Here is a 23,932-nt window from a genome sequence, read left to right as displayed (position 1 = left end):
TAGAGGACAGAACAACAGTATATATATATATATCAGAAAGCAATCAAATCATCATAGTGAAGAAAATCATGAAGATATATTGAAATTGAAGACAAACCAAATGCGAAGTCATTGCAAAAATAACGCCATGAGTGAAACACTTCAAACAGAGAAATTTGGTGGTGGCGTTACCCACCATATAGGAAGTATTAGACCCAGACACGGCGCACAATTATCGTGGCGCTCCGAAGTCAAATTCCATGTTAATGTATTCACACTCAGAATGTAAGTCTTCATTGATTGAAGATATACTTTACTTCGTGTGTTGCACATCTAAGTCATCAACATGCATAAGTGTTAGGATGTGTGCCTGATCACAGGACATTTGAGGATTCCAAGATATTTAGCTCACACCGTAACTTGCAAAACCTTTTCTCATCCAAGGGCTTTGTGAAGATATCTGCCAGTTGCTCTTCAGTGTTGACGTGAATGATGTCAATATCTTTCTTCATGACATGATCTCTGAGAAAGTGATGACGAATTTCAATGTGCTTTGTCTTCGAGTGCTGGACTGGATTGTTGGCAATCTTGATGGCGCTTTCGTTGTCGCAGAAGAGAGGTACTTGTTTCAGATTGATGCCATAGTCCTTGAGAGTTTGCTTCATCCATAGAAGCTGAGCGCAACAAGATCCAGCAGCAATGTATTCAGATTCAGCAGTTGAGAGTGATACACAGTTCTGCTTCTTTGAAGACCAACAGACAAGTGATCGACCCAGAAAGTGACATGTGCCTGATGTAGACTTGCGATCCACCTTGTCACCAGCATAATCAGCATCCGAGAATCCAACCAAATCAAATTTTGAGCCCTTTGGATACCATAATCCGAGTGTAGGGGTGTAAGCCAAATATCAAAGAATTCGCTTCACAGCTAAGTGATGCGATTCCTTTGGTGCAGCTTGGAATTGAGCACACATGCAAACACTAAGCATAATATCTGGCCTAGATGCACATAGATAAAGTAAAGAACCAATCATGGAGCGGTATACCTTTTGATCGAACTCTTTACCATTGTCGTCGGGACCAAGATGGTGTTTGGCTGGCATTGGCGTCGTGTAACCTTTGCAATCTTCCATTCCAAACTTCTTCAGACAGTCTTTGAGGTATTTTTCTTGAGATATGAAGATGCCATTCCTTTGCTACGAATTTGAAGACCAAGGAAGAACTTCAGCTCACCCATCATGGACATCTGATATTGTTCTTGCATCATGTATCCAAACTCAACACTATATTTCTGGTTGGTGCAGCCGAAGATAATGTCATCCACATATATTTGTCACACAAACAGTTCACCATCATATGTCTTCGTGAAGAGTGTGGGATCGAGGGATCCAGGTTTGAAGCCTTTGCTCTTCAGGAAGTCTTTGATCGTATCATACCATGCGCGAGGAGCTTGTTTGAGGCCATACAGTGCTTTGTTTAGCTTGTACACCATATCAGGATGTTTTGGATCTTCAAAGCCAGGTGGTTGAGCGACATACACTTTTCTTCAATCTTGCCGTTGAGAAATGCACTCTTCACATCCATTTGATGTAGCAAGATGTTGTGGTGATTAGCATAGGCTAGCAGTATGTGAATAGCTTCAAGCCTAGCCACAGGAGCAAATGTTTCATCGAAGTCAATTCCTTCTACTTGAGTGTATCCTTGAGCCACAAGACGTGCTTTATTTCTGACGACTTGACCATGCTCATCTTGCTTGTTTCGATATATCCATTTAGTGCCAATAATGTTATGCTTGCGAGGGTCAGGACGCTTGACAAGTTCCCAAACATTGCTCAGCTTGAACTGTTGAAGTTCCTCTTGCATAGCTTGTATCCATTCAGGTTCCATAAAGGCTTCCGCGACTTTCTTGGGTTCTAATATTGACACAAATGAAAAGTGCCCACAGAAGTTTGCTAACTGTGTTGCTCTTGAGCGAGTAAGTGGACCAGGTGCATTGATGATGTCAATTATCTTCTCAATTTGTACTTCATTTGCAACTCAAGGATGAACTGGACGAAGACTTTGCTCTTGCTGGTCATTGTCATCATTGGGAGGATTGTCTTCAGTCTGAGCATTGTCTTCAGGTTGGTTAGGTGCAGAAATGATAAGTTCCTCTTCAAGCTGTGCTTCAGAAGGCATGATTTCACCAGTTCCCATCAACTTGATAGATTCGTTGGGCGGAGCTTCATCTAGTGTACTTGGCAGGAGTTCTCTTTGTGAACCATTTGTTTCATCAAATCGCACGTCCACAGTTTCGACGATTTTGTAGAGATAGAGGTTGAAGACTCTATAGGAGTGCGAGTCCTTTCCATAGTCAAGCATGAAGCCTTCGTGAGCTTTAGGTGCAAATTTTGACTTGTGATGGGGATCCTTGATCCAGCACCTAGCACCAAATACTCTGAAGTAGCTTACATTTGGCTTCTTGCCAGTGAGGAGCTCATAGGATGTTTTGTTCAGAAGCTTATGGATGTAAACATGGTTGATGATGTCACATGCTGTATCAATAGCTTCGGGCCAGAACTTTCTTGGTGTCTTGTATTCATCGAGCATTGTTCGAGCCATCTCAATGAGGGTTCTGTTCTTGCGCTCAACGATGCCATTTTGCTGAGGTGTGTATGGAGCAGAGAACTCATGAGTGATTCCCATTGTATCCAGATAAAGATCAAGTCCGGTGTTCTTAAACTCGGTGCCATTGTCACTTCTGATGTGCTTGATCTTCACGCCATAATTGTTCATTGCTTGATTGGCGAAGCGTCTGAAGACATCTTGCACTTCAGTCTTGTAGAGAATTATGTGCACCCATGTATATCTTGAGTAGTCATCAACAATGACGAAGCCATAGAGGCAAGCAGTTGTTGTGAGGGTAGAGTAGTGAGTAGGGCCAAATAAGTCCATGTGTAACAGCTCGAAGGGTTGAGATGTTGTCATGATTGTCTTCGAGGGGTGATTTGCCCTAGTCATCTTTCCAGCTTCGTAGGCACCACACAAATGACCCTTCTTGAACTTGACACCCTCGATGCCTATGACATGCTTCTTCTTGACGAGTGTGTGTAAGTTCCTCATACCAGCATGCCCCAGCCTCCGATGCCAGAGCCAGCATTCAGAAGCTTTTGCGAGAAGACATACGGCAAGCTGTGGACCTGCTGAGAAATCTACCATGTATAGATCATCTTTCCGATACCCTTCAAAGACTAGAGACTTGTCAGATTCCATTAGTACAAGGCAACGATATTTTCCAAATAGCACAATCATGTTCAAGTCACAAAGCATTGAGACAGACATTAAGTTGAAACCAAGGGATTCAACAAGCATCACTTTATCCATGTGTTGATCCTTTGAGATTGCAACTCTACCTAAACCCAATACCTTGCTTTTACCAGTGTCAGCAAATGTGATGTGACTCTTGTCTGATGGACGTAAGGTTGAGTCCATGAGAAGACTTCGATCACCAATCATATGATTTGTGCATCCGCTGTCCATAATCCATTCTGAAGCTTTTGGTGTCATACCCTACAGTACAGTTAGGAGGATGGGCTTCACGAAGAGCGTTGTGAAGCATAAGAATTTGACGCACACAAGGATTATCACAGCTTAGATCAAGATTAGGACACATAGTATGACTGGTAAGCGATTCAGATATGAAATACATAGTAAGATCATTTTATCATGCGTCCCTTAATGTGTTTTAGGTCCCCAGCAATAGCATAGGACGCCTTTGATTACAGGCTGGAGACCTTTCCCTGCAAAAGAAGGTTAATTCTTCTTCACCACCCACATCTTCAGGGGTGGCTTAGAAGCAATGAGTCTAAGTGCAGCATCTGAGAATTTCGGCTTTGGAGCCCTAGCAAATAGCCTTGCAGGAGATGAATGATACTCATATGAATTAGCAGAAAAGTTCTTAGTTCTATGAACATAGCTGTTTGAAGACACACGCTCATATTCATAAGTCTGAGTATGATTTCCCTGCAAAACATTGGCGTTAGGGTGACTCAGGTGAGTCCTGTATCTGTATGAAGCCTTTGGGCCATATGAAGCCATAGGTCTCGGGTTTGTCTTCTTCCTTGGTGGTGTCATGACGACATTCACAGGAAGATTCTCAATGCACTGCTTAGGTACCCAGATCTTCTTCATAGGTGGTTCATTCCTGCAGTTAGTACCAATATACCTGGCAAACACTTCACCGTTTTGATTCTTGAACAGCTTATAGTTTGCATCAAAGGATTCATCAATGATAATAGGATTAGCACAGGTAAAGCCAGAAAAGGTGGATGGATCCACTGAAGGTTCCTTTGCAGCAACCCATGTGGTTTTGGGATACTGCTCAGGCTTCCAGTAGGACCATCAACATTCATTTTCCTCTCGAACCCAACACCCTCTTTCCTAGGGTTTCGGTTCAGAATCTGCTTTTTGAGGACATCGCAGAGTGTCTGATGTCCTTTCAGACTTTTTTACATCCCTGTTTCAAGCAATGTCTTCAACCTAGCATTTTCATCAGCAATAGTAGTGGTATCCTCCGCAGAGGGGTTAGTTACCACATCAGTAGTTGAAGACAATGCAACAGTAGCAGCAGTGGAACATTCAGCAACAGATGTAGCGTTATCACGCTCAATGCATTTTAGACATGGTGGTTCAAATCCATCCTGAGCGGGACTGATCTGTTGAGCGCGAAGTGACTCATTCTCTTTTTGAAGATCTTCATGAGCCGCTCTCAATTTCTCAAGCTCTTGCTTCCTTTGAAGATAATCATAGGAGAGCTTTTCATAAGTGGTTGAGAGCGTTTCATGACGACTTTCAAGTTCTTGGTACTTAGCATGAAGATTTTTTATATCTTCAACTAAGGACTGTGAACGTGTCATTTCCGCGTCCAACAGGTCATCGCTTTTGTCTAACAGTTTTTGAGTATGTTCCATAGCCTTTTGTTGTTCAGTTGCAATTTTAGCAAGTGTTTTGTAGCTTGGTTTGGATTCACAATCAGAGTCATCTTCACTTGATGTTTGAAAGTAAGCATCACATGATTTTACCTTGGCACCACGTGCCATGAAGCAGTAGGTGGGAGTAGGATCGTCTTCGTCATCAGCTTCAGCGTTGGTGTGGAAGTCATTGTCTTCAGTGCTGAAGATGGACTTGGCAACATAGGCTGTGGCTAGAGCCAGACTTGCAACACCAGGGAAGGACTCCTCTCCAGACTCCACCTCCGCCTCCTCAGAAGCAGACTCCTCCTCTGAATCCATTTCCTTGCCAACAAAAGCACGAGCCTTGCCAGATGATCTCTTCTTGTGTGATGAAGACTTGGAAGAAGACTTTGAGGATTTCTTCTTCTTCTTGTCATCAGAATCATATTCCTTGCTTTTCTTCTTCTTCTTCTCATTGTCCCACTGTGGACACTCAGATATGTAGTGACCAGGTTTCTTGCACTTGTGGCAGGTTCTCTTCTTGTGGTCATGGGTGGAAGCTTCATCATTCCTTGAGCTGGATCGTGAAGACTTTCTGAAGCCTTTCTTCTTGGTGAATTTCTGGAACTTCTTCACAAGCATAGCAAGTTCCTTTCCAATGTCTTCAGGATCATCAGAATTGCAGTCAGATTCTTCTTCAGATGAGGAAACAACTTTTGCCTTCAATGCGCGAGTTCGGCCATAGTTAGGACCATAGATATCTCTTTTCTCAGAAAGCTGGAACTCATGTGTGTTGAGCCTCTCAAGTATATCCGATGAATCGAGTGTCTTGAAGTCAGGGCATTCTTGTATCATGAGGGCAAGGGTGTCAAAGGAGCTGTCAAGTGATCTCATTAGTGTCTTGACGATTTCATGCTTGGTAATCTCAGTTGCGCCGAGAGCTTGAAGCTCATTTGTGATGTCAGTGAGGCGATCGAACGTGAGCTGGACATTTTCATTGTCGTTTCTCTTGAAGCGGTTGCGAAGAACACTGATCCTTTGATCTCTCTGGGTTGAGACGCCTTCGTTGACCTTGGATTGCCAGTCCCAGACTAGCTTCGATGTTTCCAGAGCACTCACACGGCCATACTGTCCTTTGGTCAGATGACCACAGATGATGTTCTTTGCAGTAGAGTCCAGTTGAATGAACTTCTTGACATCAGCAGGGGTGACACCTTCACCAGTTTTGGGAACGCCGTTCTTGACGACATACCAGAGGTCGACATCAATGGCTTCAAGATGCATACGCATCTTATTCTTCCAGTAGGGATATTCAGTTCAATCGAACACGGGGCAAGCAGCGGAGAATTTGATTATCCCTGTAGTCGACATAGCTAAAACTCCAGGTGGTTAAACCGAATCACACAGAACAAGGGAGTACCTTGCTCTGATACCAATTGAAAGTGCTAGTTATCGACTAGAGGGGGGGTGAATAGGCGATTTTTATGAAAGTATTCAAAACATGGAAGTTTCGAAGACAAACAATAGAAATGACCTAAATGATATGTAGCAGAAGATAAACTACAATAGGCAAACCATAGTCAAGTATGCAATGATGTGAAAGTACAGGACTAATAGCAGCTAAGTAGTAAGGATCAGGATGGAAGATAGTATGAAGCCAATCAACGATAGTAGTCAAGCAATGAAGTCAAACAGGTACGACAGATAGGCAATGACTTCACGAAGACAAACTCTAAGTAAAGGAAGGGAGAGGATAGAACCAATCACTTGTCGAAGACACAGGATTTGTTGGACCAGTTCTAGTTGTTGTGACAACTGTACATCTGGTTAGGGAGGCTGAGATTCAACTCAGAAGACCGTGTCTTCACCTTATTCCACTTGAGCTAAGGACACACAGTCCTCGCCCAATCACTCTGGTAAGTCTTCAAGGTAGACTTCCGAACCTTCACAGACTTCGTTCACCGGCAATCCACAATGACTCTTGGATGCTTAGTACGCGACGCCTAACCTGCTGGAGGATTCACAGTCCTCAAGTGTAATAAGTCTTCAGGTCACATAGACAGAAAGACTTCAGTGATGCCTAACACTCTTTGGCTCTGGGTGTTTGGGCTTGGTCCTCGCAAGGATTTCTCTCTCTCTCAAAGGCTTCGAGGTGGGTTGCTCTCAAACGACAAAAGCCGTGTACTAACTCTGAGCAGCCACCAATTTATGGTGTAGGGGGTGGTCTATTTATAGACACTGGGCAACCCGACCTGATATGTCTGAAATGACCCTGGGTTACTAAGGAACTGACACGTGTTCCAACGGTCAGATTTCAAACACACACGGCAACTTTACTTGGGCTACAAGCAAAGCTGACTCATCCAGCTCTGGATAAGATTTGCTCTCATTGTCTTCGCTCGAAGACATAGGATTTGGGTTGAGCATCACTTCAGTCATTCTGACTTTGTTCACTTGGACCCCACTTAACAGTACGGTGGTTCCTATGACTCAACAAAGAAGAAAAGGAAACAGCAAAACGACACAGTCTTTGCGCTCCATAGTCTTCACTCAATATCTTCTCATGTCATAGTCTTCAATATGAATATCTTCACATACCACCATTGTCGTCAATGTCTTCATACATTTTTAGGGGTCATCTCCGGTAGGTAAACGAATCAATGAGGGACACTACCTGCGTTATCCTGCAATTCTCACAAACGCATTAGTCCCTCAACCAACTTTGTTGTCAATACTCCAAAACCAACTAGGGGTGGCACTAGATGCACTTACAGTATCGAAGAGGAATACCATCAGTCAGCTTGACTATGTAATTTAAAATGACATGTAAAATGCCTTCTAGCCGGATTGTAGATCGTTTGTCGTTGCGGACCTTTTCGCTTCAACCTCGGGACCCGATAGTCCGGAGTGTGTCCGAATACCCTCACGGTTATGTAAAAACCGGGACATTCATGGAGACCAGGCGTAGGGGTCATTAGTGCTTTATCAGACAAGTGCCCAACTAGTTATGTTATATTACATGGTTAGTAAGAGACATCTTCCAGGGAGAATAGTTCCGTTAGGGGTTCCTTTCCCTGGCAGGTATGCCCTAAAGTGCATGTCCGGACTGCTAAAAAAGCAGGAAAGCATCTGGGGGCAAATAAATAGATAGGTTAGAAATCATCTTTCTATTCACCGACCGAATATTTCCTTAAGAACGCTAGCTTTCGGCTTCACCCAGTCTGAGGTACACATCTGGCTGACCCGGCAGTAACAATCGCAGAGGTGCTCGCTTTACCTCCTAGCCCAACAATCGGGAACGTAGGGGTAAGCACAGGAGCCAGGCAACCTAGCTTGGCCAAAACTTAAGTCATATCGATGCATATAATGGTGGATAAAAGGTACATGCGGAAGTGTGACACATGTGTTGGGCACAAAGCCCGTATAAATAAGCTTCTGTTAAAGAAGCCCCCAGGTATAATGAGTGCAAGTAGCACGTCAAGTGTGTGCGAACAATGCGCAGGCGAGCCTCCAAAGGCTTGTGAGAAAAAAGGGAGAGAGAAAAAAAGGGGGGAGAATAGAAAGACAGTTAAAGTATAAAGTATGGACGGGGGAAGGAGACAAACTCAGAGTCCGGCGCTAGGCGTAGAATCTTCGGAGACGGGCTGCGTTCCATGGGTTTGGCTCGAGTCCGTTATCTGATGCGTTTCGCAGGCGGTACGCTCCGCCGGCCAGGACTTGGTCGATGATGAAGGGACCTTCCCATTTGGGCTTGAGTTTGTCCTTTTTCTTGTCCGGCAGGCGTAGAACTAGTTCACCAACATTGTAAGTTTTGGCCCGCACCTCTCTACTTTGATATCTTCGGGCCTGCTGTTGATAGAATGTGGAACGAGCTTTTGCCATGCCGCGCTCCTCCTCTAAGGCGTCCAAACTGTCCTGCCGATCCAGCTCGGCTTCTCGTTCTTCGTACATGCGCACGCGAGGTGAGTCATGAATTATGTCGCAGGGCAAAACTGCCTCTGCGCCGTATACCATAAAAAATGGTGTGAATCCGGTCGTGCGATTTGGCGTGGTCCACAGCCCCCAGAGTACAGAGTCGAGCTCCTCTACCCAGTGCGTGTTAGATTCCTTCAGGGACCGCACTAGTCTGGGTTTGATGCCGCTCATGATTAGACCATTTGCGCGCTCCACTTGACCGTTGGTTTGAGGGTGATAGACCGAAGCGTAGTCGAGCTTGATGCCCATGTTTTTGCACCAGAGTTTAACCTCGTCGGCCGTGAAGTTCGTGCCGTTATCAGTGATTATGCTGTGGGGGACGCCGTAACGGTGTACTATCCCCGATATGAAGTCTATCACGGGTCTGGATTCGGCCGTCTTAACTGGCTTGGCCTCTATCCATTTGGTGAATTTATCCACCATGACCAACAGGTATTTTTGCTTGTGGGTTCCCCCTTTAAGGGGTCCAACCATGTCAAGCCCCCAGACCACGAACGGCCAGGTGATGGGTATAGTTTTGAGGGCGGTGGGTGGCATGTGGCTTTGATTAGCAAAGAGCTGGCACCGACGCATCGTTGGACTAGGTCCTGCGCATCTGCCCGGGCCGTCGGCCAATAAAATCATGTGCGGAAGGCCTTGCCTACAAGGGCCCGGGCTGCGGCGTGGTGCCCACCGAGTCCGGCATGGATTTCGGCCAGAAGATTTCGCCTTCCTCTTCGGAGATACACCTTTGAAGGACTCCGGTTGTGCTTTTCTTATAAAGCTCTCCCTCATGGACCTTATAGGCTTTAGATCGCTGTACTATGCAGCGGGCCTCGTTTTGGTCCTCAGGAAGTTCCTGCCTAGTTAAGTAGGCTAGGAATGGCTCGGTCCGCGGGGCAATGACTGCCATTACTTCGTGGGCTGAAGGTGTTATTTCGTTGGCAGAACTGCCGATTGTGTCAGAATGTTTGGTGTCGAGTGGTGCGGTTGGGTCCGGATTGTTGCTTCCAGACTCCCCTTCCCATAGTACGGATGGCTTGAAAAGCCGCTCCAGGAAGATGTTGGGAGGGACAGCATCGCACTTTGCACCGATGCGTGCCAAGACATCCGCCGCCTGGTTATTATCCCAGGCTATATGATGAAATTCGAGCCCTTCGAACTGAGCTGGCATTTTTATGACGGCGTTGCGGTAAGCTGCCATTTTCGGATCCTTGGCGTCAAAGTCTCCATTTATTTGGGATACTGCGAGGTTTGAATCCCCGCGGACCTCTAGGCGTTGGATTCCCATGGAGACTGCCATCCGGAGACCATGTAGAAGGGCCTCGTATTCGGCTGCATTGTTGGAGTTCGTGTACATAATCTGTAGTACGTATTGGACTGTGTCTCCGGTTGGGGACGTCAGGAAGACGCCAGCCCCCAGGCCGGCCAGCATTTTGGAGCCGTCGAAGTGCATGATCCAATTGGAATATGCGTCGTACTCTTTAGGGAGTTCGGCTTCAGTCCATTCAGCGATGAAGTCAGCCAAAACTTGCGACTTGATAGCTCGCCGTGGCTTATAGGTTATGTCGAATGGGAGGAGCTCGATGGCCCATTTTGCAATCCGGCCAGTCGCGTCGCGGTTGTTTATGATGTCATTAAGGGGTACTTCGGAGGCTACCGTTATCGAGCACTCTTGAAAGTAGTGTCGCAGCTTCCGGGATGCCATGAACACCGCGTATGCTATCTTTTGATAATGTGGGTACCGGGACTTGCATGGAGTTAAGACAGTGGACACGTAGTAGACTGGCTTTTGAAGAGGGAACTTGTGTTCCTCCGTTTCTCGTTCGACGACGAGCACCGCGCTTACAACTTGATGTGTTGCTGCGATATATAATAACATCGGTTCGCCCACATTGGGCACGGCCAGGACCGGATTTGTTGCCAATATGGCTTTAATTTCTTCAAGTCCAGCCATGGCGGCATCCGTCCACTCGAAGTGTTCGGAGCGTCGGAGGAGGAGATAAAGGGGTAATGCCTTTTCTCCTAAGCGGGAGATAAAGCAGCTTAAATCCGCCACGCATTCGGTCAATTTTTGTATTTATTTGAGGTCTTTTGGGATATCCAATTGTGACAGAGCTCGTATCTTGGCTAGGTTTGCTTCTATTCCTCTACCGGACACAATGAAGCCCAAGAGCTTTCGGGCTGGTACGCCGGAAACGTATTTTCCCGGGTTGAGCTTAATGTCGTATGTCCGGAGATTGTCGAATGTGAGTCTCAAGTCGTCTACTAGAGTTTCGACATGCTTGGATTTGACGACCACATCATCTACGTATGCCTCCACTGTCTTGCCGATCTGGTTTGTCAGACATGTCTGAATCATGCGCTGATATGTTGCGCCGGCGTTTTTGAGCCCGAAGGGCATTGTGTTGAAGCAGAATGGTCCGTATGGAGTGATGAATGCCGTTGCGGCTTGGTCTGGCTCCGCCATCTTGATTTGGTGGTAGCCGGAGTATGCATCGAGGAAGCACAATGAATCGTGCCCTGCGGTAGCGTCGATGATTTGATCGATGCGTGGGAGGGGGAATGGATCCTTTGGGCAAGCCTTGTTAAGGTCTTTGAAGTCGACACATAGGCGCCAGGATTTATCCTTCTTTGATACCATCACCAGGTTTGCTAGCCAGTCCGGATGTTTTATGTCTCTGATGAATCCGGCTTCCAATAGTTTGGCTAGCTCCTCTCCCATTGCTTGTCTCTTGGGTTCGGAAAATCGCCGAAGAGTCTGCTTGACTGGCTTGAATCCTTTTAGGATATTTAGGCTATGCTCGGCCAGCCGTCGTGGGATTCCTGGCATGTCTGAAGGGTGCCAGGCAAAAATGTCCCAATTTTCCCGTAGGAATTCTCGTAATGCGGCGTCTACATCAGGGTCTAATTGTGCCCCAATGGAGGCCGTCTTTGTAGGGTCCGTTGGATGGACTTGGAATTTGACTATTTCGTCCGCTGGCTTAAAAGAGGTGGACTTGGATCTTTTGTCAAGTATCACATCGTCCCTGTTCACCGTGGAGCACAACGCTGTGAGTTCCTTGGCCGCTAGGGCTTCAGATAGCGCCTCTAGGGCTAGTGCGGCTGTCTTTTTTTGGCGCGGAGCGCTACGTCTGGATCACTGGCAAGGGTGATGATTCCGTTGGGCCCGGGCATTTTGAGCTTCATGTACCCGTAATGGGGTATAGCTTGAAAAATTGTGAATGCCTCTCGTCCTAATAAGGTGTGATATTCGCTGCTAAACGGGGCCACATGGAACGTGACCTCCTCGGACCTGTAGTTGTCCGGCGAGCCGAACACCACATCCAGTGTGATTTTTCCTTTGCAGCATGCTTCCCGACTAGGGATTATTCCTCTGAAGGTTGTGCTGCTTCGCTCAATGCGGCTCGAGTCTATTTTCATTTTTCGGAGGGTTTCCTCGTAAATGAGGTTTAATCCGCTGCCGCCATCCATGAGTACCTTAGTAAGGCGAAAGTCGTCCACTATTGGACTGAGGACCAATGCGGCTGGTGCTCGGGCTGTTCGGAATTTAGGTTCGTCACTGGCGTTAAAGGTAATAGCCGTGTCACTCCATGGATTTATTGTTGCTACTTGGTAGACTTCGGCGAGGCTGCGGAGTGTTCATTTCCGCATATTATTTGATGCGAAAGTCTCGAGGGCTGTTAATACTGTACTGGTATTGCTGGGCTGGTTCTCTGGAGCTAGAAGCTCCTCGCCACTTTTGGCCACCTGTCGTAGTATCCAACATGCTCGAAGGCTATGTGTTGGAGTGGCGCCCTCTGTACTATGGATTTTGCAGGGTCCTCTAAGCCATCCCTCCAGTATGGTTCCGTGCCCTTTAGGGGTTTTTTGCTTTTTGGTTTTTAACCCAGGTGCCTGAATATGATGCACCCTTTTATTTCAGACTAGGGTTGTATTCGGAGCCGGATTGTCCCAAAATTTGGTTTCGGTTTTCCAGGCACTCTCCATCGCACAGTACTTTCGTACTATGGACGCCAAGTCGGCGAAGCATGTAATTTCACGATGACTTATGGCGTTCATGATTCCCTTGTCCGTGCAATTATTGCAGAAAATTGAAATTGCGCTTTCCTCACGGTAGTCCTTTATCCTGTCCATGACCAGGAGGAATCTGGCCCAATAATGGTGTACTGTTTCAGCGGGCTCTTGCCGGATTTGGGATAAATCGCTTATGTTTGGGTGGGCGGGTGGATTTAAATTCGGAACCCCGTCCAATCTAAGACTTAAGGGTCGAAAAGTTTCCAAACCTGGAAGCTTGGGTTTTTGGGTATTGTCCAATGAATCCCGCCCGCTACCTGACTTTAGGTTCAGGATTTGATCGACATCCGTCCCTCCGCGGGAATCCGACATGGAGGGATCAGGAATCCGGACATAACTAGTCCTTAATATAGAAGAAGAGTCGCCATACTGTTCCTCCACCACAGCGATGTGGTGGGTAGCCTGGGGAGAGTTGATCTCTCTCAGATCGGTTTTAGGCCCGATCAGATCGTAGGCTGTAGCGACTCCCAGGGCGGCGATGTGATCCAAGAGCTCCTTTAAGGAGGAGAGCTCCATTGGATCTAGTTGCTCGGCGAGTTCCGAGTTGACGTGAAGATTGCTTTTGATGACCCGAGAAGTCATCGTCGGCGCGGCGGCCGAACAGGCGGTCATGAGAAAACCGCCTAGCCGGAGAGTTTGGCCGATGGCCAAAGCTCCTTCAGCTACGGTGCCGTCTTTAAAGACGGGACAAGGCATCCTTCCTGATGGCGACGGCACAGAGGAACTCTCAATGAAAGCACCAATGTCGGTGTCAAAACCGGTGGATCTCGGGTAGGGGGTCCCGAACTGTGCGTCTAGGCGGATGGTAACAGGAGACAAGGGACACAATGTTTTTACCCAGGTTTGGGCCCTCTCGGTGGAGGTAAAACCCTACTCCTCCTTGATTAATATTGATGATATGGGTAGTACAAGAGTAGATCTACCATGAGATCAAGGAGGCTAAACCCTAGAAGCTAGCCTATGGTATGATTGTTGTTCGTCCTACGGACTAAAACCCTCCGGTTTATATAGACATCGGAGAGGGCTAGGGTTACACAGAGTCGGTTACAATGGTAGGAGATCTACATATCCGTATCGCCAAGCTTGCCTTCCACGCCAAGGAAAGTCCCAACTAGACACGGGATGAAGTCTTCAATCTTGTATCTTCATAGTCTTGGAGTCCGGCCGACGGTGATAGTTCGGCTATCCGGACACCACCTAGTCCAGGACTCCCTCGGCAATCCTATTCTAGAAGTCATGTTACTTGACCATGATGAACCTACGAACTATGAAGAAGCTATGATGAGACCAGATTCCGACAGATGGCTTGAGGCCATGAAATCTGAGATAGGATCCATGTATGAGAACAAAGTGTGGACTATGGTGGACTTGCCCAATGATCGGCAAGCCATTGATAATAAATGGATCTTCAAGAGGAAGACATACACTGATGGTAGTGTTACTATCTACAAAGATCGACTAGTCGAAAAAAGGTTTTTGACAAGTTCATGGTGTTGACTACAATGAGATTTTCTCAATCGCAACGATGCTTAAGTACGTCTGAATCATGTTAGCAATTGCCATATTTTATGAAATCTGGCAAATGGATGTCAAAACTGCATTCCTTAATGGATTTCTTAAAGAAGAGTTGAATATGATGCAACCAGAAGGTTTTGTCGATCCTAAAAGTGCTAACAAAATGTGCAAGCTCCATCGATCCATATATGGACTGGTGCAAGCATCTCGGAGTTGGAATATATGCTTTGATGAGTTGATCAAAGCATATAGGATTATACAGACTTGCGGTGAAGCCTTTATTTACAAGAAAGTGAGTGGGAGCACTACAACCTTTCTGATAAGTATATGTAAATGACATATTGTTGATCGGAAATGATGTAGAATTTTCTGGAAAGCATAAAGGAGAGTTTGAAAGGAGTTTTCAAAGAAAGACCTCGGTGAAGCTGCTAAAATATTGGGTATCAAGATCTATAGAGATAGATCAATACGCTTGATAAGATTTTTCACAAAGCACATACCTTGACAAGATTTTTGAAGAATTTCAAAATGGAACAGTCAAAGAAGGAGTTCTTGCCTGTGTTGCAAGGTGTAAAGTTGAGTAAGACTCAAAACCTGACCACAGCAGAAAATAGAAAGAGAATGAAAAGGCATTCCCTATGCCTCAGCCATAGGTTCTATAAAGTATGATATGTTGTGTACCAGACCTATTGTGTACCTTATCATGTGTTTGGCAAGGGGGTACGATAGTGATCCAAGAGTGGATCACTGGACAGCAGTCAAAGTTATCCTTAGTTACCTAAGAGGACTAAGGAAATATTTCTCGGTTATGGAGGTGATAAAGAGTTCATTGTAAAGAGTTACATTGATGCAAGCTTTTACACCGATCCGGATGACTCTGAGTCTCAATCTGGATACATATTAAAAGTGGGAGCAATTAGCTAGAGTAGCTCCATGCAGAGCATTGTAGACATGGAAAATTTGCAAAATACATACGGCTCTGAATATGGCAGACCCGTTGACTAAACTTCTCTCACAAGCAAAACATGATCACACCTTAGTACTCTTTGGGTCTTAATCACATAGCGATGTGAACTAGATTGTTGACTCTAGTAAACCCTTTGGTTGTTTGTCACATGGCGATGTGGACTATGGGTGTTAATCACATACAGATGTGAACTATTGATGTTAAATCACATGGCGATGTGAACTAGATTATTGACTCTAGTGCAAGTGGGAGACTGAAGGAAATATGCCCTAGAGGCAATAATAAAGTTGTTATTTTATATTTCCTTATATCATGATAAATGTCTATTATTCATGCTAGAATTGTATTAACCACAAACTTGATACATGTGTGGATACATAGACAAAACACTATGTCCCTAGTATGCCTCTACTTGACAAGCTCGTTAATCAAAGATGGTTAAGTTTCCTAGCCATAGACATGTGTTGTCATTTGATGAATGGGATCACATCACTAGGAGAATGAGGTGACGGACAAGACCCATCTGTTAGCTTAGCATAATGATCGTTCAGTTTTATTGCTACTGCTTTCTTCATGTCAAATAAATATTCCTCCTACTATGAGATTATGCAACTCCTGGACACCGAAGGAATACCTTGTGTGCTATCAACCATCACAACATAACAGGGTGATTATAAAGATGCTCTACAGGTATCTTCGAAGGTGTTTGTTGGGTTGGCATAGATCGAGATTAGGATTTGTCACTCCGAGTATCGGAGAGGTATCTCTGGGCCCTCTCAATAATGCACATCATATGAAGCCTTGCAAGCAATGTGAATAATGAGTTAGCTGAGGGATGATGCATTACGGATAGAGTAAAGAGACTTGCCGGTAATGAGATTGAACTAGGTATGAAGATACCACAATCGAATCTCGGGCAAGTAACATACCGATGACAAAGGGAATAGCGTATGTTGACATTGCGGTTCAACCGATAAAGATCTTCGTAGAATATGTGGGAACCAATATGAGCATCCAGGTTCCGCTATTGGTTATTGACCGGAGAGGTGTCTCGGTCATGTCTACATAGTTCTTGAACCCGTAGGGTCCACACGCTTAACATTCAATGACGATATGTATTATATGAGTTATGTGTTTTGGTGACCGAAGGTTGTTCGGAGTCCCGGATGAGATCACGGACATGACGAGGAGTCTCGAAATGATTGAGAGGTAAAGATTGATACACTGGAAGGTGGTATTCGGACACCAGAATGGTGCCGGAATGTTTCGGGTATTTATCAGAGTACCGAGGGGTTACCGGAACCCCCCGGGGGAAGTAGTGGGCCACATGGGCCATAGGGGAGAGGCAAGGCAGCCCGCAAGGGGGTGGCGCCTCCCCCCCCCCATGGGAAGTCCAAATTGGACAAGGGGAGGGGTGCGGCCCCCCTTTCCTTCTCCCTCTCCCTCTCCTTCCCCCTTTCCTCCTCTGTTAGAAGGAAGGGGGAGAATAGGACTAGGAGTCCTAGTAGGACTCCCCCCATAGGGCGCGCCCTAGGCCGGCCTCCTCCGCTCTCCCTCCTTTATATACGGGGGCGGGGGGCACCTCTAGGCACATCAATTGTTCTTAGCCGTGTGCGGTGCCCCCCTCCACTGTTTACTCCTCTGATCATATTGTCGTAGTGCTTAGGCGAAGCCCTACGCGGATCACTTCACCATCACCGTCTCCACGCTGTCGTGCTGATGAAACTCTACCTCGACACTTTGCTGGATCAAGAGCTCGAGGGACGTCATCAAGCTGAACATGTGCAGAACTCGGACGTACCGTACGTTCGGTGCTTGATTTGTTGAATCGAGAATACGTTCGACTACATCAACCGCGTTAAGCTAACGCTTCCATTTTTGATCTACGAGGGTACGTGGACACATTCTCCCCCTCTTGTTGCTATGCATCTCCTAGATAGATCTTGCATGAGCGTAGGATTTTTTTTTGAAATTGCATGCTATGGTTCCCAACATGAGGTACATGTCGGACCGCATCCGGGGTGTCTATTTGTAGCCGAGCTCCAGCGCCGATTCTCATCCGAGATGTCTATTTGCAGCTGAGCTCCAATGTCGGACTGCATCTAAGGTATCTTTTTGCAGCCGAGCTCCAACGCTACTCGACATCCGAGGTGTCATGGATTCCCTCGGTCTATGAAAAAGTTCGAAGGACTTCAGCTCAGCTTAATGCCGGAAATGCTCTCTATGGAGCCAGCTACTTGCATCTGAGCTTTACGCCGGACTGCTTCCCAGGTGGCGCACCACCTCGGTCCTGGGCTGATTTTTTGTGGAGTTTAGTTCCAATCTAGGCAATTTATTTGCTGATGAGATGTATAGCCAGTAACCCTCAAGGTGTGTGTTTCGGCCTAAAATCCGAGATGCACCTGAAGGAAAACTTAAAATCGCTGATCCCAATAGCCCCTGAGACTCAGGTTGATTCGCAAGATCAGCCTAAGGATCAACTCCTAGCTCGGCAGCATACTTAGGAAAAGAAACGTGTCGTGCATTGTCCCCGAGACTTAGGTTGGGTGCGGCCGACCAACCTAAGGGTCATAATCTCCTCAAAAATTGTTTTGCACTTTTGATTTCTGCATTAAATAGGCAATGCAGTAGCCCTCGAGCCACTAGTCGGGTGGCAACACCAGATCAGGGGATCGATGTACCCCTTTAATGGCTTTTAATTGACAAGCGCGAAGCCCAGTAGCCCCTGAGCCTTAATGTGGGCACGGGTGGCCGAATTAAGGATCGATATCCAGAATAAATTGACTTAACCACAATTCATGTGTAATGATTCTATGTATCCAAGTACTCTTCATCATTAATGCTCGGATCCGCATTGTACAAAACTTTGTTGACTGACCACCGGCTTCAACCTCCTCGGCCAGTAGCCGGGGAGTGTCTGTCCTACTTTATAAAGCCTTTCCAAGGGCAAAGTTTTACGGCAGACAAGGCAATCCGGCCGTATGGTTTTACAAACAAAGGTACGCGGAGAGATAAGTTATATTACTATTTAATGTAAGAAACATCTTCTGGGGAAAATAGTTCCTTTATAAGTTACTTTTCCTAGGCTGTCATGTTGACCATGATCATGAAACTTCACATCCGATCAAGTGGGAGAAAAATATTGAGCATTTAGTTTGTGTAAATTTCCCAAACTCTGTGGTCTTTAGTGAACCTAAATTTTTGCTTTCGTCATTGCCGATCAATTATATTCTTAAGATAGCAAGCTTTCGGCTTCACCCAGTCTGAGGTACTAACCCGGATGACCCAGGAGTAACAATCACAGAGGTGCTCCCTTTACCACCTAGCCGGACAATTGGGAATGTAGGGGGTAAGCGCAGGAGCCAGGAAACCCAGCTTGGCCAAAACCTAAAGTCAAATTGATGCATATTTATGGCTTTATAACGATGATTACGGAAGGCAACTTCTCTGTTGCGACTTTTTATAATATGAAAGTGGCCCATCGTCGGCTTTTACCCCTTTGTAGATGCTATGTAGGGTGTTTCCGTACTAACAAGACAACCCTTAGCCGATGTCTCGGTGCCCGGATGTGGCACCCTGGCTCAGAGAAAACTGGATCGCCCCATATTCTAGCCCAGAGATCGAGATGAAGTCTTCTAGAATACAGCACTGCTTAGCATAGAACAAACCAGCTCTTTATTACAATCTATTTGGGTACAAGGGGTTACATTGGCACGGCGACACTACGCCTGCCAACCTAAGGGGTACAAGGGGTTACATTGCCACCCGACTAGCGGCCGACCAACCTAAGGGTCATAATCTCCTCAAAAATTGTTTTGCACTTTTGATTTCTGCATTAAATAGGCAATGCAGTAGCCCTCGAGCCACTAGTCGGGTGGCAACACCAGATCAGGGGATCGATGTACCCCTTTAATGGCTTTTAATTGACAAGCGCGAAGCCCAGTAGCCCCTGAGCCTTAATGTGGGCACGGGTGGCCGAATTAAGGATCGATATCCAGAATAAATTGACTTAACCACAATTCATGTGTAATGATTCTATGTATCCAAGTACTCTTCATCCAAGTACTCTCCATGCAAGCAGCAGAACAACATGATGCAGCGAAAGAACTCTAGCGGCGGAACAACGACGATGGTGGTGAACTCCACTCTGCAGGGGCTCTGGCTAGAACGCTTATCCTAGCTCGCAAACAAGGACTCCACGGCAAACAAGCAATCAAATCCGAAATGACCTGCACACTGGCATGACACGCCAGGTCAGTACATTGAATGTACTTGCAAGCTCACAATAACCAGAAGCATTCAAGACGAACAACAGCATGGCTATTACAGGTTAAGCAGGAATTATCATGAAGTCATCAGGATAACATGCCATGAACAACATGAACATAATACTGCTAGAACAATATGAGCATGGCATGTACAAATAAATCTGACAATACTAATGTGATGACACTATATGCACTATTTATTCTGCTCGGGTTACTTCGTAACCATCACATGCATCACTTACCAACCTCGGACATCACACGATTATCTCAGGATCAAATCAAGCTTGGTATAAACAATATCGTAGTAATCATTAAATGACCACAAGGAGCTTGATTTTTACCCACGATTCTCGCACAACACCATGAATATACAACAACTCGGTATCCTCAATACCACGATGATCATTCACGGATCATAAACGGAACCACTCTAGGTTCAACGGGCTACCTTGTAACCAAACGGTGATATCTCCGGTGATAACAACCATGACCAACACTTGGTCTCAAACGGTGATCTTTCCGGCGATCCCAACCAACTTATCTCATCATCGAACCGGGGTTGTTATTAAGCACATTATTATTAATACTGTTGACTCACACTGTGACCGACATGAACTGGGCCCTTATCCGCGGGCACGGCTATCGATAGATTTAATATACACTCTGCAGAGCTTAGTACACTGTACCCACACTACGGAACCCATGGCCTTGCACTCCCATTCGGGTGGACCAACGGTGTTCCGACAAAACCGTCCTACTGCCATGACACTCTCCCAGCCACTCCGACCAACTCCCCTTTGGTCTAAGTCCTGGGTGGCCCCATGCCTACCAAAGGCACCAACGACCACCGTCGTGGCCAAAACATAAACGGTCCCAAACAGGGACCGCCCGGGTACAACAACAACAACAGGCACACAAGGTTATGTCTGCTTACCGGGCCGGGGTACCGCACTCCCATAACCTTCCCTCGTTGGAGGCACCGGCGAGAGGCATGACAATAGTCCCATTTAGGACCTTCCCATAAAGGCAAGGATGGTTGCACTGGTCAGCTCGATATGGTGGCACCATGACTCAGCCAACAGTTGTTCAAGTTCAAATTAATCTGGTTAAACTTGAATGCAAATATGCTGAGCCATGATAAAATAACATGATGCAAATTACAATGCATGAACATGATATCAACATAATCATGAGGGTATCACATAACTATCCACCATATCAACAATGAATCATATCCACTAAGCATGGCATACTGACTAGCATGAACATCACCAGTACATACTTCTCCGAAACATAGCATGACCACTAGCATCAACAATAAATATCATGCAAGAACATATCAACAATGCCATCATGCAAGCATTTAACCAAATGGATGCAATGGAACATGCATAACAACGGTACTCGGGACAGAAGGTAGTCATGCACCGAAGACCATCACCAACATCAACATGAACTACTAGCAAGCATAAACATATGCAAGGAAGTACTAGCAGGTAGAACATGATAACAAAGTACAAGACAACATAGCACTAAAGTGAACATGCAACTCTAAACATCACTAGAACAATGATAACCATCTTTTCAACAAGCAAACATTTAATAAAGATTCAAGTTGAAAACCATGGCTACTGCATGACTATCATGCAAGTGGATATTGTGGCATTCCCGGGGGTGAAGAAGGCACCGGGGAGAAGTGCGGTGAAGCCATGGAAAGATTTGCCGGAAACAGTTCTCTCCCAGAGGGGGCTGTTTACGTGCAAGGACAAAAAGGTCATTTTCACAGTGTCAAACCATAGTGAAAATGAAACCAACAGAACAGGCTCGACAAAACGAAGAAGTGAGCGCTGGTTTCACCTTAAACGGAGTTACAATTGCGGAGTTATGAGGTGTAAGATCAGGAACTTTTCTGTAAAAAATTCATCACAAATAAGTCCCTGAGTGGATAAGGCAGAAATGCATATAAGGAAATATGTTTTCAGAAGTTGAAAACGTACTTACCGGAAGACGTGTACACTTATCCACGTCATCAGATGCAGGGCCGGGCGCGTGCGGGTCCCACGGGGTGGGGCCCATCACTTATCCACGTGGACCGGGCGGGGTCAACGCGCTGACCGGCTGACGGGTAGGTCCGCGGGGCCCATCAGCCAGCTGGAGGGGCGTCGGCCGTCGTCGTCTTCTTTCTCGACCTGTCCCCGCACGGGATAGAGGAGGAGCAGGGGAGGGGCGCCACCGACCGACGGCCTGGCCGGCTCCGGTCGTCCCTGGCCAAGGAGAGGCCACCGGCGGGTGCGGCCTGGCGAGGCGCCTCCGTCCCTGCGGTCAGCCGGCGCCGAGGCGGCCGACGGCGACAGCGAGAAACGGCGACAGAAGAAGGACAGAGGAAGTCAGAGGCGGATGGCCGGCGAGGGAACGGGCGACTCCGGCGGGCTCTGGCCGATCTGAGGACACCGGCGGGACTGGAGAACCATGTTGCGTCTGTTCAGACGGCTAGTAGGCGCCAGGGAGGAGTGGAACGGAGGGGGGGTGGCGCCATGGGGAGGCAGAGAGCTTCGGGTGGTGGTGGTGCTCGGCGGAGCAGGGCACTCCGGCGAGGGGAGAGGGGAGGGGAGGCTCGCCAGAAGGTGGGGATGTCGGGGAACGTAGTAATTTCAAAAATTTCCTACGGACACGCAAGATCATGGTGATGCATAGCTACGAGAGGGGAGAGTGTTGTCTACATACCCTCATAGACCGAAAGCGGAAGCGTTAGCACAACGCGGTTGATGTAGTAGTACGTCTTCACGATCCGACCGATCCAAGTACCGAACATACGGCACCTCCGAGTTCAGCATACGTTCAGCTCGATGACGTCCCACGGACTCCGATCTAGCAGAGCTTTGCGGGACAGTACCGTCAGCACGATGGCGTGATGACAGTGTTGATGATGCTACCGACGCAGGGCTTCGCCTAAGCACTGCTACGACATTACCGAGGTGGAATATGGTGGAGGGGGGCACCGCACACGGCTGGGAGAGATCAACAGATCAACTTGTGTGTCTAGTGGTGCCTCCCTACCCCCGTATATAAAGGAGCAAGGGGGAAGGCGGCCGACCAAGGAGGAGGGCGCGCCAAGGGGGGAGTCCTACTCCCACCGGGAGTAGGACTCCTCCTTTCCTTGTGGGAGTAGGAGGAGGGAAGGAAAAAGGAGAAGGAAGGAAGGGGCCCCCCTCCCTAGTCCAATTCAGACCAGCCCATGGGGAGGGGTGCGGCCACCCTTTGAGGCCTTTCTCTCCTTTCCCGTATGGCCCATTAAGGCCCAATAAGAATTCCCGTAACTCTCCGGTACTCCGAAAAACACCCGAATCACTCAGAACCTTTCCGAAGTCCGAATATAGTCATTCAACATATCGATCTTTATGTCCCGACCATTTCGAGACTCCTCGTTATGTCCCCGATCTCATCCAGGACTCCGAACTACCTTCGGTAGACCAAAACACATAAATTCATAATATAAATCGTCACCGAACTTTAAGCGTGAGGACCCTACGGGTTCGAGGACAATGTAGACATGACCGATACACGTCTCTGGTCAATAACCAATAGCGGAACCTGGATGCTCATATTGGCTCCCACATATTCTATGAAGATCTTTATCGGTCAAACCGCATAACAACATACGTTGTTCCCTTTGTCATCGGTATGTTACTTGCCCGAGATTCGATCATCGGTATCTCAATACCTAGTTCAATCTCGTTACCGGCAAGTCTCTTTACTCGTTATGTAATGCATCATCCCGCAACTAACTCATTAGTCACATTGCTTGCAAGGCTTATAGTGATGTGCATTACCGAGAGGGCCCAGAGATACCTCTTCGACAATCGGAGTGACAAATCCTAATCTCGAAATCGCCAACTCAACATGTACCTTCGGAGACACCTGTAGAGCTCCTTTATAATCACCCAGTTACGTTGTGACGTTTGGTAGCACACAAAGTGTTCCTCCGGTAAACGGGAGTTGCATAATCTCATAGTCATAGGAACATGTATGAGTCATGAAGAAAGCAATAGCAACATACTAAACGATCAAGTGCTCACCTAACGGAATGGGTCAAGTCAATCACATCATTCTATAATGATGTGATCCCTTTAATCAAATGACAACTCATGTCTATGGCTAGGAAACTTAATCATCTTTGATTCAACGAGCTAGTCAAGTAGAGGCATACTAGTGACACTCTGTTTGTCTATGTATTCACACAT

The sequence above is a fragment of the Triticum aestivum genome, chromosome 6B (assembly GCF_018294505.1).
Source record: "Triticum aestivum cultivar Chinese Spring chromosome 6B, IWGSC CS RefSeq v2.1, whole genome shotgun sequence".
Taxonomy (NCBI): domain Eukaryota; kingdom Viridiplantae; phylum Streptophyta; class Magnoliopsida; order Poales; family Poaceae; genus Triticum; species Triticum aestivum.
Note: the sequence above shows the minus strand (reverse complement) of the source record.